Below are 19338 nucleotides of genomic sequence, written 5' to 3' on the forward strand. Positions count from 1 at the left end.
TGGTTTAATAAAACACTGACTGGTCAGAAGCCAGGCAGGAAATTTAGGTGGGACAACCAGACTAGGAGAATTCTGGGAAGAGGAAAGGCAGAGATGCAGTTGTAAGTCAGATGCAGAGGAAGCAAGATAAGAATGCCTTGCTGAGAAAAGGTACCAAGCCATGTGGCTAAACATAGATAAGAATTATGGTATAATTTAAGTTATAAGAGCTAGTTCATAATAAGCCTGAGCAATAGGCCAAACAGTTTATAACTAATGTAAGCCTCTGTGTGTTTATTTGGGACTGTACTGCTGCAGGACCAGGTAGGACAGAAACTTCTGTCTACAATTCCCATAAAGCTAAGCAGTGACCTCTTATTTAAGTTAAAACAGAAGCAAATGGATGTGGGATTCCACTCTGTGGGCTATGAATATGTTTGATTACCACTGGTTAATAAAGAAGCTACTTTGGCCTATGACTAGAAGGGCAGAATATAAGTAGGCAGGAAAACTAAACTGAATGCACCAAGAATAAAGGTGGAGTCAGGCAGATGCCATGTAGCTGCTGAAAGAGAAAGATGCCAGAAACTTACCAGTAAATCATAGTCTTGTGACAACAAACAGATTAACAGAAATGGGTTAATTTAAGATTTTAGAGCTATCTAGGAAAATGCCCAGACCACTGGCAAACAGTGTTGTAATTAATACAGTTTCTGTGTGATTATTCAGGTCTGGGTGGCCTAGAAATGGAAAAGCAGCCTCCAATTACAGCAAATCTGTCGTCTTCTCCACAAAGGAAAAGCATCAGGTCTCTTATCTTCCACTGAGGTAATAGAACCAGCAAAGAGTGTTCAAAAAAAACTGAATAATTCATGGCAGAAAGAAGTAAAAACATTCCTAGAACAAAGTAAGGGCATTTTAAAGGAAGACAAGGTCATCTTAGTGATCACTAATGACAAAGTTGGAGCATCTGCAGGATGTGACAAAATTCAGTCCTGAACAAATACAGACTCCGTCCCAGGACAGTGGGGTAAACAGAACAGACCAGGACAGTGGGGTAAACAGAACAGACTCGGCAAGCCAGTCAGCACAGTGTAGAAGTCAGCCCCCTGCTCCCTGGTGACAGTGTCCACAGCCTTCTCCATGAAGAGAGCTCAGCCAACAGCAGCACTCAGTGGACCAGCTGTGGTTCTAATTTACTGTCACAAAGTAGGGACTACAGAATCTGAATGCCAGGATTGACACAGCCAATCAGATCATTCTGGCAATGTGTGTGTGTGTGTGTGTGTGTGTGTGTGTGTGTGTGTGTGTGTGTGTACATATGCACACACACACATATTCGATTTCATCACCATATCAATTCTTTGTGGTAGGTAATACTTTTATTCTTATTTAGGAATGGGGAAGCTGAGTGACAGAAAAATTGACTGCTAAGTTGAAGGTCACACATGTGGCATGTGGAGAGTCAGGGTTCAAACCTAGATGGACCAGCTAGCTGTAGGGTCCACCTCTCGACACAAATAGATTCATATTGGAGAACATGTACTGAATACTGTCTAACCAAAGGGGCCATGTGAAGCTTAGACTCAGAGAGGTGACCCGGTTGTTTACATGTTCTATGCAGACCATGAGCATGGGAGTGAGATGAGGATGCATAGGTCTCAGTGTGCTGCACACAGGAAAAAGTGTCAGCACAAACCGGCTGGCTAATATCCCTAACCCTGACATTCAATCTGCCTCTGGCCTTCCTAAAAGGTGCATACAGAACATGTACTATTTATGTCCTTTAAATGCCACATTTCAGCATCTTCTGCTTCTCCCCATTCTGTTTCCCTTCTTTCCTCTCCTTTTCATTTGTGTTTCTCTTCTTTTAATCTCATTAGCATTTTCAAGCATCACCAGAAAAAGGTATTTTTTGTTCATTTTCCCAAAGAAATATCATCTGTCATGTTACTCACAAAGGATCTTAATTAGAAAAAGCCTTGAGTTATTTGGAGATTCCCATTCCAGCCTGGCATTACCCCCATCTCTCCTACACTGTGAGGCTTCCTTTCTGGAACTGGAGGCAGAAGCTAGATGCTCTTCCATGCACAGCAGCTCTAGAGACTTTGCTTGGCCTGAAGCCAGCAGTGTCTCCACACTCTTTCGTGTTCCATCTCACGAAAGCCCATTGACACCCGAGGACAAAGGACCAACCCTCAGGAACCTGACCTGGCATATCCAGCACCTGTGCCATGCGAAGAAGTACAAAACCCATCGCGGACAGCCTGAAGCTTTCATGCTCCTTTCTTATGATTTAAAATCTGTCCCAAGCTGTCTGTGATATATGTGAGTATTAAAATATTCACAGAGGAAAGTCTAGAAGATAAGGAAACAGACTGAGTTTGTTGCTGAGGTTAGGGAAGTGTGTAAATAGGATTGCAGTGTGACATTTTGTGAGCTGGTACCAGTAGACTGCTTGACTATGTCTCTTGTTATCACCGAATTACAGTTTTGTGCGGAATCATATGCTAAAAGCAAAAGCACACAAAGGGGCTTGGCTGCGGAAGTGCCACTCACTGTGGGGGAATGTTTATAACCAGAGGGAGAATACTCTCAGCCCTTGTCTTACCAAAGGCAAATTTTCCAGAGGACGATAAGCTTCCTTCCACTTTTGCAAAGGCACCCACCCCTTCAGTGTGCTTCTAACAGTCCAAGGAAGGAAGCAGAGTGGTGACTATGGCTGCCCCTCACAGTTGCCAAGTCTCTCCTGCCATGTGCCAGTCTGTCTCTGGCAATTCATAATCCAGTCCTTCTCTGCCTTGTGCCCTCCTGTCTATCAGTCTGAGTTTTTACGTCACAACGCTCACTTCACACTGGCATGTTATACATCCACACACTTACATAACACAGTCTTTTTTTCTGCCTCTGGAAGAGATCCTTTGCTCTATTCAGTGCTCTGTCTGGCTTGTGGCAGAGACTGCCAGGTAACTTGTTCTCAGTATTGGCTAACCGAATGAAGAATGAATGGATCATTAAGCACAGAGACTCAGACTTGTTCATGTTCTCAAGCTTATTGGTGGTAGATTGCAAACTCAAACTTGGAAATTTCCACCTTACGCTCCTTCTAGCAGACATGCTAACAGCCTCCTTGAGACCACAAGGCCAAAGAGGAAGTATTGCTTGCCACAGAACCAATAGTGATGAACACTCTTGAACCTGACTCTCAGTAACTGAGAAAGCTTCCCACTGCATGGAAGCTACGGTTTTCCATGTATTGGAAAGCTTCTGAAAGTACTTTACCAGAGGAGGGAGTTTCCAAGGAGACTTAGAAAAAGCCAGCTGCTGTAAACACTAAAGATGGATGTTTGAAGGGATCCATGGAGATCCATAAACACTTTGATAATTTCTCACTCCTCCAGCCCTCTCTACTCCTCTGACCTTTGCTAAATGAGATGTAGTTTTTTTTCTTCTTGTGCTGAACTTGGTGCGTGATTTTGTAAAAATTTAGAAAACACAGAAATTCCCAGAGAAGGAAACTGAAATCCCCTGCATGTAATCTCATTACTCAAAATACACACAGCTGCCAACTCAGCTATGCATACTGTCCTCGGCCACACACGGATAAATGTCAAATGGGATTTTAGTGTACATGGTGTGCGTCCCCTGCCTTTAAACAATTAGTGAGCATTCTCAAACACTGTCCTATTGTTGCTGTGTGTGATAGAAATAGGGGCAGTTTATGGAGAAAAGGGTGTTCCTAGGAGCGGTCTGGGCTATGGAGCTGGAAGGACAGGTCTCCAAAGCCTCCTTGAACATTCTTACAAGGCAGCACTAAGTCAGTGCATACCTGTCCTTTGTGTGGGGAATAATAGTTCACCTTTTCCCATGTTTATGCATTTTATTTTCCATAATCATTCATTTTAAAAATCATGAAAAATCACATAAGTAAAGATGTGCCTATTTCCTCTTTTCTTGGGATTAATTCCCTTTTGTGGACTTGTTAGGCCAACAGATATAGACTCTTTAAGGGTTTGAGGAACACTGAGGGCCCCGCTCCAAGAAAGGCTATATTATTTAAGGTTCTAATGGTACACTGCCCAAGAGTTATGCCAAATGACAGGGTTAAAGTAAGCATTTTTATTGAAATCATCTCTCATGTCAGTAACTTTATTTTGACAAAATAATGTGTGTTCATTTCATAACATAAGAAACGTAAAAAAACATGAATGAAAATCAGCTGTAGTCTAGCACAATAATCTCTTAGCACTTTGGGGTTCTTTGTATATGGATGTATGTATCTAAATATAATTAAAAAGTGAATGTCAGAGAATATATACAGATCTTTTAAATAAAAGTAATTTCTTATCAGCTATTCATATACAAGAACATTTTAGCAGTTTCCTTGTATTTTGTTATACAAATAGAACTTATTTCATGAGCCCCCCACCTCTGGCTATGATGGCTAACTTCAGTCATGTCCAGTTTATTTAAATGTCATAAAAGAATTTTCACACATTTCCTGACAAGTAGTAATTCTTTAAGGAGTTGTCTCATCTACACTTCCTTTCAAACATCACACAAACGGTTTTCGTCTAAGTTTTGTCACCTAAGGATGCAAATGAGAGGGAAGATGCCCAGCAAGCCAGAGAGCCACCTTCCACTTCAGCACGCCACCGATGAGGAGTCATTTTCAGTCCAGCTTAAAGCATCCTAGTCAGGCTGAATAAGTCATCTGTGTCAGTTACTGGAAAAGAGGAAACCCCAGGTTCCAGCCCAGTTCTGACGTCATCGGCTTTGTAGGCTAGAGCAGCATCTTGTTCTGTAGATCACAACAGCCCTGATAGTTACTGACTTGCAGTGACCAGGATGAGCAAGCATCCTTTCTGCCCATGACCTAAGGCAACAGCCTTTGTGCTGTTGACCTAAGGCAAATTCAGTTGAATGATGAAAACCTTATTTGGATACTTGATAGATTCAGAGAGCCTACTCCATCACTCCATCATTCTCTAGTGATCTGGTCCTCTGGCAGTACAAAGTAGAAGAATAGCTTTTCCTACAATACTCTGCTTCCAAGGATACAGAATGCAGAACCATCTGGTCCCCCAGACTCCCTCGTTCAGGCCTAGACTGAACTCATGCCTGTGTAATGTGACCTCTCTTTTTAGCTTGGACACAAATAAGTCTCTTCACTGCAGCTAAGAGACCACCTCTTTGGCTTAATCTATCACCACTATACCTTTATAATCCCCCAAATCATCTCTTAGCTACATTGGAGGTCCTTCTTTTAAAGATAGTGAGAACTTTTAAGCTTGCAAGCCCCTCTCTGTGTAATCAGTAGGAGTAAGTCTCCTACTGATAGCAAAATAAAGAATAACTTTATTTTACATGGGCCATCTATATGTGGTTCTCCAAAATTTTCTCACACTACTTTGTTCCTGCCCCTATGACCCCAGTCTGCTTTTGGTAATTCCTTGCATCTGGGTTTCTCTATACTGTTCCCTCTTTGTGAACATACAATGCTAACAGCTTCCTGCCCTTGATTTGTCTTTTCAAATTTATAGTCTGCTTACTGACATCTGTACTCAAATACTATTTCCTCAATGAACACATCCTACTTTCTAATTTAAGCCACAGCTGTATCTCAAGAGCTCTCCTGTTAAACAAGTCCTTTTGAATTAACTGAGCAAGGCTCATGTGACCTCACAGAGACTGAAGCAGCAAGCACAGGGTCTGCACCAGGTCAGCTGTGTATATATTATAGCTTTCAGCTTGGTATTTTTATGGGACTCCTGAGTGTGTGGATGAATAGGTCTCTGATTCTTATGCCTGCTCTTGGGTCTCTTTTCCTTCTATCCGTTGCCTTAACCAGTCTCAATACAATGGCTTTTGTTTTTATCTTATTATATTTTATTTTGTCATGTTTGGTTGTCATCTCCTAGAAGCCTGTTCTTTTCTAATGAGAGACATAAAGGGAGTGGATCCAGACAGGAGGGGAGGTGGTGAGGAACTGGGAGAAGTAGAGGAGGGGAAACAGTAAACAGGATATATTGTATGAGAACAGAATCTATTTTCAATCAAAGGGAGGAGGAGAAAAGGAGTTCTCCTATCCTCAGAAAAGCCCCCTAGCACTACTCTGCATAAAGTTACTGTGTCTGTCTCAGGTGCCTAATTAGAAGTCCCATTAGCACTTTCACGTTAATGAGCTGCTAATCTCGCAAATGTCACCACTGCCTGGCAGACATAAGCATTAAAGGAGAGACTGAATGAGCAAACCATTGCTACCCTTTACCGAGTTTTCCAGCATATATTACCACTTCATACAAACAAGAATTATTCTAGATCAACTTCACCGTCAACTAAGAAACAAGGAGATCAACAATGTTCTGCTTATCTTAAGAATTTTCACTGGTTTCCTTTTTCTTTAAAAACATAATAATGTCTGTATCAAAACTAAAGCTATTTGGTACTTAAATAATCTTTATAAGGGTGCTCTGAAGAAACATAGCAAAAAGTGTGTCTAAACTGATATTGAAGGAGAAGGTTAATATATGGGGGGTGTATCAAAATGATAAGTGAATCCCACCCAAGCTGCAACTATAAGTAACTATAAGCATTCCTAAGGGGAATGGTCCCAATGAAGAGAAATTCCCCTAGTGCTCAACCACCTCCATACACCCTTAAACACTCAGCATTACAAATAAATGATCTCTTTCAAAGATAATTTATGTGGATTTTTAGCTCCCCAGACAATACAGTGAAAGGCTCTGTTAATTGACTATTAAAGGAAAATTTCTTCTGAGAATAAAAAAAAATTCATTTGCTTCAAAAGATTAAGCAGCTTATTTTTATTTCCTTATCGTCCCCCACACTGGAACAAAGTAAATGGGCCAGTACATTTAGGAAAGTAGCTTGTGTGCTTATACCACTGAAGGTGAGGCTCGTATAACATTCTCAACTTCCAGGCATTAGCACGGAGTAGGCTGCTATGCTGAGGTGCACATGCCCAATCAAAGATAAAATCATCATTTCAGGACACACATTTTCTTTATAACCAATAGTTTGGAACCAAATATAAAAAGCCCCTTTGTCAAAGACAGAACAATTCAGAATAAGATCAGAAATGCGTACCCAGATCTTCTGCTTGAATATCAACGTCACTCTGTGGCCATAGGGAGTGAGCTCCAGTGTCTGATCTCTCTCTGTGTCTCTGTCTTTTTCTCTGTCTCTCTCTCTCTCCCTCTGACAGATGAAGGCTCTAGGTTCCTGTCCCTTTCTCCCCACCAGGAGAACAGGGTGGCTTTCCTCAGGAATATCCCCTTCTTATGGCATGCTCTCCTGAAACCCAGTCTCTGCACAGAGGTCATAGGGAATTATTTGGGCATAAATCCATCATGTTACATAAAACTTTTCAGTATGTTACTTTGTGACCTGCTGGGGGAAACCTGTCCCCTGAGGAAGACTGTGACTCCTCTCTTCTGAGGGTAGGGAACACAACTCAGCCACACTGCAACTCTGCCACTCACTTTTGGCTTTTCCTGTCCCGTGCCATTGTGTCTGATGTCCCCTTCTGCCACCCTAGCCCTCGATTCCTGGTGGAAATAGGGTACCCTACCCACTACTTCCCAATGGTACCACACTTTTGATTTTCTCTATACAAGAGTTGGCATAGTTGGTAACTATGCATTTATAGTTATATGCTGTGTGTTCCCAAATAAAGTGGTAATTCCCTAAGGCTAAATCCATGAAACCTTATCTCTAATTCTGTTCCCAGGGTATAGCAGATTATTTGGCATAGCATAAGGGTTAACTAGAGTTCAACTGGGGCTGAGGATCTGTCTCACTTGTCTAGCATCTGCATGATACTGGCTTCCATCCCCACCACCAGGAAAATGCATATTGAATAAAAAATAGCAAAAAACATTAAAACTTAAAAACCAGTGTAAGCTTTGTAGTCCATAGTGTGCAAAGCACTTATAATTCCTATAATGAGAGTTTGATAAGGTGTACTATAAAGCAGTCATATTAATATAAAAGTCGCTATAGTGGTATGGACAAGAAAGGCTCCTCACAGGCTTTGTAGAGAGGAGCTGCGAGCAGGCCTGCTTTTCGTCCCACCCGGCTTCCGGCCGCCTGGCTAGCTTAAAACCCAAAATAATTACACGGAAACTGTATTCTTTTAAACACTGCCTGGCCCATTAGTTCCAGCCTCTTACTCACATCTTGATTAACCCATATCTAATAATCTGTGTAGCACCACGAAGTGGTGCCTTACCGGGAAGATTCTAGTGTACGTCCATCTTGGGCCGGAGCTTCATAGTGTCTCTCTCCGAGAGGAGAGGCATGACGACTGCCCCAGAGAGGCGAGGCATGGCGATTGCCTGAGGCGTCTGCCTGAGCCATCTACCTCACTTCCTTCTTCCTGTTCTGTCTACTCCACCCACCTAAGGGCTGGCCAAGGCAGTTTGTTTATTAGCCAATGAGAATCCTCCATCAAGGCTTATGTGTTTGAACTCTTCATTTCTAGCTGGTGATGCCATTTGGGGACATTATAGATCTCTTAGGAGGTGAAACCTCTTTGGAGGAAGTATGTCTGAGAGAAGGCTTTAGGAGTTTGGGGTCCCCCATTTTTTTTCCTTCCTATGTGTGATTAAAATGTGCTTAGCCAGCTTCCTGTACCTCTCATCTCTGTCAGGCCCTCCTCCCCATTATAGACTCTAACTTTCTGTTTTCCCAGCACCACAACATATGGTGATAAATATCATACAACCATTGTGGTGGTGATGGTGGTGGGGTCACCTGAGCAAATAGTCTAATCAACCTTCCCCTCCACTCGCATTGCTTTGTGGTTAAGGGAACAAGGACAATATTCCTAGTGGTGTTTCACTTGTCCTGGCTTCATTTGTTCTGCAGAAGACACGCCTTTTCACAGGGGAAAGACAGAAGCATAGAATGAACTGAGTGTTTCTGGCGGTCACTTCTGAAGTTCTGACTTCTCAGGCAAGTTACTCAACATAGAGACCCCAGCATTTTCATTTGCAACATGAGGCGTTGGCCTCTCATGTAGTTATCGCCTGCCAGCTCTTTCTCTACATGACTGCCCACAACAAAATGTCACATGGCCTCTCTCATGTGCTATCACCAAAACAGTGAGGGAGAGCATTTAAATCCCTTCGTCCAATGAGGTCTCTGATTCATAAGTGCAGATTGAACACTGGAAATGAGATGCTGAATGTAGAAGTGTTTTATGTGTGACCTGGACACTGGTTTTGAAGGAATGCAAAATATTTTAATTCTGATATTGGTAGGTATGGTTCCATGGGTTATGGTGCCCAGTGATGTCCAATCCTTAAGTTCTTTCTTTAAGTACTTTTCATTTGTTCATAAGGACCAAAACCTCCTGGTCACATATATTAAGAATGTATCTTCACTCCAAGACAATTTTTGACTATTAATAAAATTTATAGTTCAGGGATAGAGAGATTGCTCAGTGCTTAAGAGCACTGGATGCTCTCCCAGATGTTTTAAGTTCAATTCCCAGTATACACATGGTGACTCACAGCCATCTAATACAATCAGATGTCTCCTTCTGGCATGCAGGTATACATACTGAGCACTCATACATAAAATATAAATAAACAAAATTTTAAAAATTACACTTCATTTTATTCTTTTAAATTTAGTTTCTGAAAAATCTTGAGTATTTACATAGATTGAATTTGTGGGTCTTATTATATTTCTCTTGAGAAGTTTGATCTAATTTCTTCTGTCTACAATTATATTTCAGAAATACTCTAAAAATGTTATTTACAAAATTTTTGCATGTTTTAATATATAAAAGTTTCAATAGTGTTGAGTCCTGTGATCAAAAAAATAGGATTAGTATTAAGTGCCATACCTAGTCCTACATTAGACCTACATCACTAATCAACTCTTTGGTTTATCTTCTTCATCTTATTCTATGAAAATTACAACTTTGAGTGTAAGAAACCTTAGGAAATTACCGCCCATCAGTATAATAATGAAGATAAACATGCACATGCAAGGCACACATGCACACATGCATAGACATGCACACACATGTGCACACACATAAACTTACATGCATAGACACAAATGCACACATATATGGACATACATACACACATATGATGTAGAATTCCCCTATGTATGCTATGAATATGTTTTATTACCTTTGGTTATTAAAGAAGCTGTTTTGGCCAATAGCTTAGTAGAGAACAGTCAGGTATGAAATCCAAACAGAGAAAGTAGGCAGAGTCAGAGAGATACCATGCAGCTGCCGAAGGAGACAGATGCCAGAACTTTACCAGTAGGTCACAGCCTTATGCTGATACATAGATTAATAGAAATGGGTTGATTCAAAATATAAGAGCTAGCTAGGAATACACTAGAGTCATTGGCCAAATAGTGTTGTGATGAATATAGTTTCTGTGTGATTATTTGGGTCTGAGTGGCAGGGAGATGAACAAACAGTTTCTGCCTACACACATGTGCACACATACTCATAAACACACATGCACAGACATGCATATACACATGCACGGACATACATAAACACGTGTACATTCACATTCATAAACACATGCACAGATACATATACACCCATATACGAAAACATGCACACATATGTACACACACACACACACACATACACACACACTGGTCACTGTGTGATCTGGGATAAGTAATTTACTCTCTGTGCTGTATCATTTCATAGATGGTATAGCAGAAGGCTATTGGGAAGGATGCAAATGTAAGATACCATGAATGCAAACATGCAAATACAAACAAGCAGACAGAGTGGTTAATTCAGCTAATTAAACTGACTCTCAAGGCAAGTTCCAGGCCTTCCACCCATTTACTAATTGCATGGAATGCAGGTAATATTTTATCTTATTTAAAAAATAAATTTGGGCTTTCAAAATAAAAAGTATAATTAATACTGTGATGGCTAATCTTGGTTGGGTTAATTTTGAGTTGTCAACTTGACTGCACCTGGAATTAACTAAAATTAACCAAAGCCAAGCAGCTGGGCACACCTGTGAGGATGTCTCTTGGTCGGATTATTTGAGGTGGAAGACCCATCTTAAATCCAAATCATTTGAGGTCAGAAGAGCCACCTTGAATCTGGGCCACACCTTCTGTGGGAACCCACTTAAGAGGATGTGGAAATGAAATGGTTTGTCTTTGCAACTTATCATTTGCCCTGTTCCCAGCCCTCAGCTTCCCCCTCAGTTTGCTTCCTCTGAGAACTCTACAATCTTCTAATACAGGGTTGAAATTCTCAAATTGGTTAGGCACCCTAAATAAGCAGTTAGCACAGGCATTTGGCTGCAGCGGACAGCACTGGGTAGCATTTAGCAGAAAAGAAGAGATTTCGCCTAGTTATTTATAAAGAAAAGGAAAATCAATACATTTATATTTTTCTATTTCTGATGATCAACTCATACCGATCAAACCTAACATCTTAACATTAGCAATGGAATATTTCTAAAGCACGATTTCCAATCTGTAATTTAGTTTTGAAAGTAACACAGAAAACATACGCAAAGATAAGAATGAAAAGTGAAAATCTTGCTCTTAGAAAGTCAGCATTTTGCTGGTCTAGAAGATTCCCACACAACCTAAATTTGCTTGTCCTTGTCTCTTCCAGGTAGACAATTATTTTTACAAATTGTGGTTTTATAAATTTTTAGTAATTTTATTTCAAAAGATGCTTCAACTTCAAATAGTAAGAAATCAGGGGCTGGGGAGATGCTCCCTGGATAGAAGTCAGGGTTGAGGAGATGCTCCCTGGACAGAAGTGCTTGCTGCACAGCATGAGGTCCTCAGATACCCAGAACTCATGCAAAGTTGGGCACGGTCGCCCACATCTGCAAGCCTGAGGCAAGACACTGGGTGGGTTCGGGGAAGCCCCAGGCACTCAGGTGTGGGCTTCCAGAGTCCCCAGAGACCCTTACAACACACAACACTCCTCTGCATCCCAGTCTCATTCTCCTCAGATGTGGTGGAATACTCAGACGTTCAGTCCCTTCTACCTTCTATTTTAGAAAGGCTGATCTCAGATCTGAGAGGCATGTCAGAGCAGAGGTAAGGCAGCATTCCGTGCTTAACCACAGGCATCTCCAGCCCCTCAGAAGAGAATTGCCTGAGCCCTGGAGAAGCCTCTCTCTCCTTTTTTACCTCTTGCCCTCAGTTAGCACTAACCCAAACATCACTGGGACAAAAATGTTTCCTGAGGAAGACAAAGCCAGGACTGGGAACTGCCATCCTTTCAGCTGTTCTCAAACAGCGGTTCTGCTGTAAGGCTCAGGATCTGGACTGCTGAGCTGTCCGGCTACTCACTCTCAAAGCCATGCATGGCCTTCAGTGTTGGCACAGCCCTGGCTCCAGCCCAAAGCACAAAAGACCACAAGGCACAGAACAGTTAGAGGCCTAGAGATGACACAGGAATTACAGAAAAAGGGTCACAGTTTCCAAAAAAATCAAATACTTTTCCGGTTACTGCTTGATGGGTATGTGTTGTGTTCCACTCTCGCACCATCTAGAAGGTGGACGAGCTCACTCGCAGTAAACCTAAAGATCCATGTGACAATGACAGTAACAGTAACTTCTGACTCAAGAGAAAAGCACCACCAGTCCCTGAAGGAATAGCCACTTACATGCGAGCCAGTGGCACTGAGAATGGAGTTGTCTGTTCTTCATTAAACCTAAGACACTTCTACTGTCTTCCAGCTAGACCATCAGCACCAGTAATGTTTGAAATCCTGCTAGTTATTTTAATACGGCCAATCACCTTGAGACTCACATTGTAATGCCTACACCTAGCATTCGCTCTTAGACCCCTCGGGAAGTGATGTGGCTTTTATTATTCACTTAACTCACATTTTACTTTGGTTTGTGAAATGACTCCTTTCCCATGGCTGCAGCCTCTCTGCCATGTCACGGGACTCACTTTCCTCCCTGCCGCTTTTCTTCCGTACTTCTTCCCTAGACCTTCTTTGATGGAGGACTCCCATTGGCTAATAAAGAAACTGCCTGGCCCATTTGATTGGCCAGCCCTTAGGTGGGCAGAGTAGACAGAACAGGAAGAAGGAAGTGAGGTAGATGGCTCAGTCAGATGCTACGCCTCTCCTAAGTTAGACAGACCACCGTGCCTCTCCTCAGGGAGACAGATGCAATGAAGCCAGCCGCCAGGTCAGACATGCTGAATCTTTCCCGGTAAGACACCATTCATGGTGTTACAAAGATTACTCGATATGGGTTATTCAAGATGTGAGAAAGAGGCTGAAAATAATGGGCCAGGCAGTATTTAAAAGAATACAGTTTGTGTGTTGATATTTCGCGTGTAAAGGTAGCCGTGCAGGAACCAGGGCAGCAGGAACGCAGCCCGTCTGCTCCTCACTACAGAATGGCACCCAACGTGGATAACTGAATTCACAGAAAGCCTGAGAAAGCTTGGAAAAGAATAGACTAAAGCATGTTTTCTTGGTAGCAGCAATTTCTCGGGTCTGGCTCTGCTCGCTAGAGGCAAGGGCTCTCATCTAAGAGAGGTGTCCTGACTCAGCTTTAGCTGCAAAACCTTGCAGCTCTTTTAAGAGGTCCTGCTGCGAATCACTTAAGTGGTGTTGATGAAAAACTGACTGCATGCTTTTCAGTTTTCAGCTGTCGCAAAAAAAAAAAAATGGACCATTTAAAAATGCTAACTGTACCATTTAAAAATGCTGTCTTTCTGGGCCATCCTGCCTGGGAAAACTCTGACTCTTTCAAGCAGGCAGTCCTGACTATGGAGATTTTGATTGTTGTTTAACACTGTTGCAGCTTGCTTACTGGCAGGGACCTTGAAACTCCACAGAGTTGTGGTAATAAAAATGGCTCTAGCAAGTACCTCTGCCATGAGGCTGGAAAGCTAAGGAATGGGATGGATCTAGCTGGCAAAGCCATGGCTTGAATCCTACCCATATTGCTCAGTAAATTAAAGACTTGTGTGGTCAGAAAAAGAGAGATATACAGTAAAGAGAGATTCAAAGACAAAGAAAACCTCTAAATGGTTTACAGTGAGTTAAAAATACATGCAGGCTAAAAGTTAAAGTTCTTACAGTTAAAAAAAAGAAAGAAAGAAAAAGGAAGTAGTTTGTTGTGGTGGTACACACCTTTAATCCCAACTCTTGGGAGGCAGAGGTAGATTGACCTCTGTGACTTCAAGGTGTGGCAGCACACACCTTTAATCCCAATGCCTGGGAGGCAGAGACAGACAGATCTCTGTGAGTTCAAGGTGTGGTAGCACACACCTTTAATCCAAGGCTGAGGCAAGTGGATCTCTGTGAGTTCAAGGACAGCCTGGTCTACCGAGTTATTCCAGGACAGAGATATACAGGGAACCTGTCTCAAAAATTAAAAGTAAAAATAAGTAAAATAGAGGTTAAAATAAAGCTGCACAAAGATGGAAAATACACAGAAAATCTTGATACTGTATGCTATTATGCTCTCTTTGAATTGTTTGAATGCTGAGGAAGAAGCAACAGCTGCTAAAAGATATTTGTTTATAAATGCTCCTGAACTAATTCAAGATAGATAGTTTGAAAATACCTTGACTTCAGAATTTGGATCTAAGGATATGATACTTTGGAAAAGAGATTCTTCTTTTATTTTTACAGAAAATGAGACCTGTTGGATTACTTCTATCCCAATATGGTATGATAGACCACGCCCTTCTGAAAGGTTGCTGTGAACATCTTCAGAAAATTATTTCACCCAACTAATGACTGAGATGAACCTGGCACACAGGTTACACCATGAAAGATCTGATTAACAGCGTCCCCATTCAGCAGGAAGCAGTTTGGAGAGAAATAACTGCGTCCATATTCCCAAATATTGTTTATAAATGTTCTTTTACATTTAAAGGGGGATATGATATGGAGATGAATAATTTGCATTGATATGGATTTTGCTTTAGTGATTTAAATTTAAGGTCAATTTTGTTATATGTATATGTATTTTTGATACTGATTAAGGTATTGTGATTGTGTAGTTCATTTTAAAAATGTAATGTATAATTAAGAAATATAGGTTGCTAATGGATAATCAATAACAGTCAAACTTGTAGTCATGTTAGTTAGATTTTCTAGATAAATAGAGATATATTTCAGTTAGATAGGCATTCCTAATATCTTTCAAAGACTACAGAATATTCCACTTAAATGTTTTAATAACTTAGGACTTTTCATGACAATGAGACACGTCTGCTCCTGGCAGCACCAATCTACTTCAAGAAGATGATGGGCATCGAAGGGGATCCTTATGGAGTTTGATAGCAATTTACGCAAGAAACTGCTCTTGCCTGGACTGTTGCAGAAACTGGACACAAAGAACCCACAGAGAGAGGACTGCTGAACTTGCCTAAATGTGAGATGATCTAACTTGCCTAAATGTGAGATGATCTTTCGGGGTTCCTGACTCAAGAAAGAGTCTGTGAGACATTCTGAAGGACACAGCAGATAGTGACTGAACTGCCTTTGAAATTTCCTGCTGCATAGAAATGTCTCTGGATACTATGGGCCTGAAGGCCGAAGATGGATGCCCCAACGGTACAGAGGAACTTTGGGTGACTGTCCAGGCAGCGAGATGTCTCTGTCATTTCTAGAGTTTGGAAGTTGCTTATTTCTTGTTTACTTAGGTAATATTATATCCTTCTGGAGTCTTTGATGGAATTGAAAAATAGATAGATAGTTATAGTTTTCCTTAGTTATGATAAAAGATAAAGTAGATATAAATATTGTAACTGTAATTCTTACTTGATAACTGTTTTGTTATATGTAATTTTACTATGTTAAAGTTAAAGCCTTTCTTTTTTGTTTAAACAGAAAAAGGGGAAATGATGGAGGACTCCCATTGGCTAATAAAGAAACTGCCTGGCCCATTTGATTGGCCAGCCCTTAGGTGGGCGGAGTAGACAGAACAGGAAGAAGGAAGTGAGGTAGATGGCTCAGTCAGATGCTATGCCTCTCCTAAGTTAGACAGACCGCCGTGCCTCTCCTCAGGGAGACAGATGCAATGAAGCCAGCCGCCAGGTCAGACATGCTGAATCTTTCCCAGTAAGACATCATTCATGGTGTTACAAAGATTATTCGATATGGGTTATTCAAGATGTGAGAAAGAGGCTGAAAATAATGGGCCAGGCAGTATTTAAAAGAATACAGTTTGTGTGTTGTTATTTTGGGGTATAAGCTAGCCGGTGGCCGGGAGCTGGGCGGCGGGAACGCGGTCCATCTGCCCCTCACTACACGTCTTTATATCTCTCGCTACACTGGAGCTGTTTAATAGCAGTCTGCCTGGGTGCTCCTCAGCGCCTTCTCATCTAAGCCACAGAAGACAGAGGTATTTTAAACTTAGAAGTGAATGATATACCCTGAAACTCAGTCAGCACAGCAACCCAAGTGAGCTTCACTCGGCTCTTTAGAAGAATCTGCCACTTTGCCTTGTGTCTACAGGAAAACCACGTATAAATACTATTCAAGATGTTTACACTTGAGTGTTGTCCAGCACTGGTTTGGGCACAAAGCACACAGCTTTAGAGTGGAGCTTCCTTTGAAGAGTGAATGAAAGGAGCCTGCCCCTCCCTCACACGCTCCACCTCGCAGAAAGTGGGGATTCTCTTGCTGGGTTAGGGTTACTAGTTCAGTACATACGGAGTTATTTGATCGTGTTCTATGAAGTCTGTTCAACTTTCAAAGCGCATTTTTTTTTTTTGTTCAGGCATGAAAGCAAAGGAAAGGTAGGTTGTGATGAACATGGATGTAAATAGCAGGTGATGATGACGGGGGCCAGAGGGAGGCAGAGACTGAGGGAGAGGAGAAAATAACACAACAGCCACATCTGACAGGCACTATGATTTCCTTGGTGCAAATGAATTGAAAAACAGAGTGTGGGTTCTATCTAGGACCTGTTTTGAATCTCGTGGACAATGAGATAAATTTTAAATGATGATTTCAATTTTGCTTTGTTTTGTTTTGAATTTGGGGATATGAGTGCAAGAACTGGCATAAGACAGCAGGTGACTCTGAACAGTCATGAGACTCCTTGTGTCACATCCAGAAGAGAGCAGGGGCCACCTTTGCTTCCCAGTGATTCAGAAAAGGGAAACAAAGAACATTTAGTTGAAGAAAAGTGAGCAAGAGCCTGGGGTTTATCACTCTTTGGTTTCTAGTTGCGGATGCAATGTGACCAGGGGCCTCAGGCTCCTGCCACCGTGCCTTCCTCGGTATGATGGTCTATATCTTCAAACTGGAAGCCAAATAACACTTCACCATGGGATTTGGAAGACAGAAAGGACATGAAATTCCCTGCAGTATGCCCTGAGCAGGAAGCCAGTGCAATGAGTACTGACTCTTAGGCTGGCTGGAGGGTATCACTGCCAGGTTGACTCGGAGCAGCCTTTCTACAGTGCCCGGATGCTGTTCTGAGGAGGAATTCTCATATCATTCCTAGGCTGGTGAGGAGGAGGCTGAAGGGGAAGATGCAGAGTTTAAGGGGTTAGATTATATGTTAGATTATATGTTAGATTATATGTTAGATTATATGTTAGATTATATGTTAGGCAAGAGTGTAAACTTGCTTCAGCTTCTGCCATGCTAGGCCTAGTTGTACTAAAAGTAGCAAGAAAGGGTTGTTGTTGGTGGTGGGGTTTGTGGGGTGTTTGGCTCTAATAAGGTAACTCTGTGAACATGTACAGTAGTTCCTAGACTCCAGGTAGATGGTAGCCCCGTCACGTGGAGCAGCACACAACAGTCACAAGACTCTGTTAGCTTATGTATGGATCGATGGACAAATCTCAGAGATGAAGATGGTTTCATCCCTTCCTCTTTTCATGAAGAAAATGCCAGAGGGCAATTGAGTGAGGATAACAGGGATACTTTCAAGTGCATTGTGCTTTATAAATAGTAAATTGTTATCAAGATTTAACACGAGAGCTAATGAGTTGTGGCTCGGCTTGACTTTTGTCTAATGACTTGTGACTTGACAAATGACTAATTATGAGGCATGAACATGTCCACATGTGGGGTGAGCCCTGCCTTATTACACCCAGTTATTTATTCTCGTGCCACGGATTCGTTCTCTCTCTCAAATTCTCAGCTGCACATCATAGAAATATGTGGTTTTGATGGACATACACATCAGATAAGAATTAATAAAAAGTTCTGGCCAAACACCACTAGAAAATCCAATGAATGGGATAGGGGAATGGATGGCGAGTTATTCTTGCTGATTTTTTACCTAACAATATGAAGACTAAGACCAAGAATTTCCATTAGGACTTGTGGCAAATCTGTTGAAGAAAGGAAGTAGGTTGTGTATTAATTTAAACACATATTTACATATATATCCAATACATTAATCTGGATTAATATACATACACATAAATACTCATATATACATATGCAGCATGAAGTCAGAAGGGTTCGTATTTGGGGAAAAGAAGGACTAATGGGTCGGGGAAGGAAGATAAGAAAAACAATGGGCAGGTAAATATGAGCAGCGTAAAAAGGTATATATGAATGAAAAAATCATAATAAAACTTAACTAAATTCTAAGTGGATCTTTATTAACAATCTTTTCAGGAAAATTATAGTGAGTTTCCAGCCATAAATTGGGTCTTTTATAAAGGACTTTGGTAATCAGTTCAAAGTCTTTTGGAGACATTGACGTCTAGGTAAGGGGTTGAAGGGATGGAGTAAAGCTGTACAAACACAAAGGCCAGCATTTGGATCCCCAGGACACACTTCAAAGGCAGGCACAGCATCCTGCAGCTGTAAACCCAATGCCGAGCCAGGAAGAGGCAGGCTTCCCTGCCTGCTTGTCATAGCCAAAACCAGGAAAGCCCCAGTTTCAATGAGAGAATCTATGTCAGTGGAGCAAGGTAGAAAATGACAGAAGAGGACAACAAAAGTCTTTCTCTGTCCTGGACACGGGTATTGTTCTGGTTAGGATCACTACTGTTGTGACAAACACCTTGACCATAGCACTATTCCTCAACAAATGACGTCAGGACAAGAACTCAAGCAGGGCAGCAGTAGGAGGCAGGAGCTGATGCTCAGGCTATGGAGGGATGCTGCTTACTTACTTGCACTTCATGACTTTCTTAGCTTGCTTTCTTATAGAACAAAGGACCACCAGTCCAAGGGTGGAGCCACACACAATGGATTGGGCTCTCCCCCATTGATCACTAATTGAGAAAATGCCTTACTGCTGGGGCTTATGAGGCTCCTTCCTCTCCAATGACTCTAGCTTGCGTCAAGCTGACATAAAACTAGCCAGTAAAGGTGTCCATACCGCCATATATGTATATACATGCACACTATA

Source organism: Arvicola amphibius, chromosome 1, assembly GCF_903992535.2.
Source record: "Arvicola amphibius chromosome 1, mArvAmp1.2, whole genome shotgun sequence".
Lineage (NCBI taxonomy): Eukaryota > Metazoa > Chordata > Mammalia > Rodentia > Cricetidae > Arvicola > Arvicola amphibius.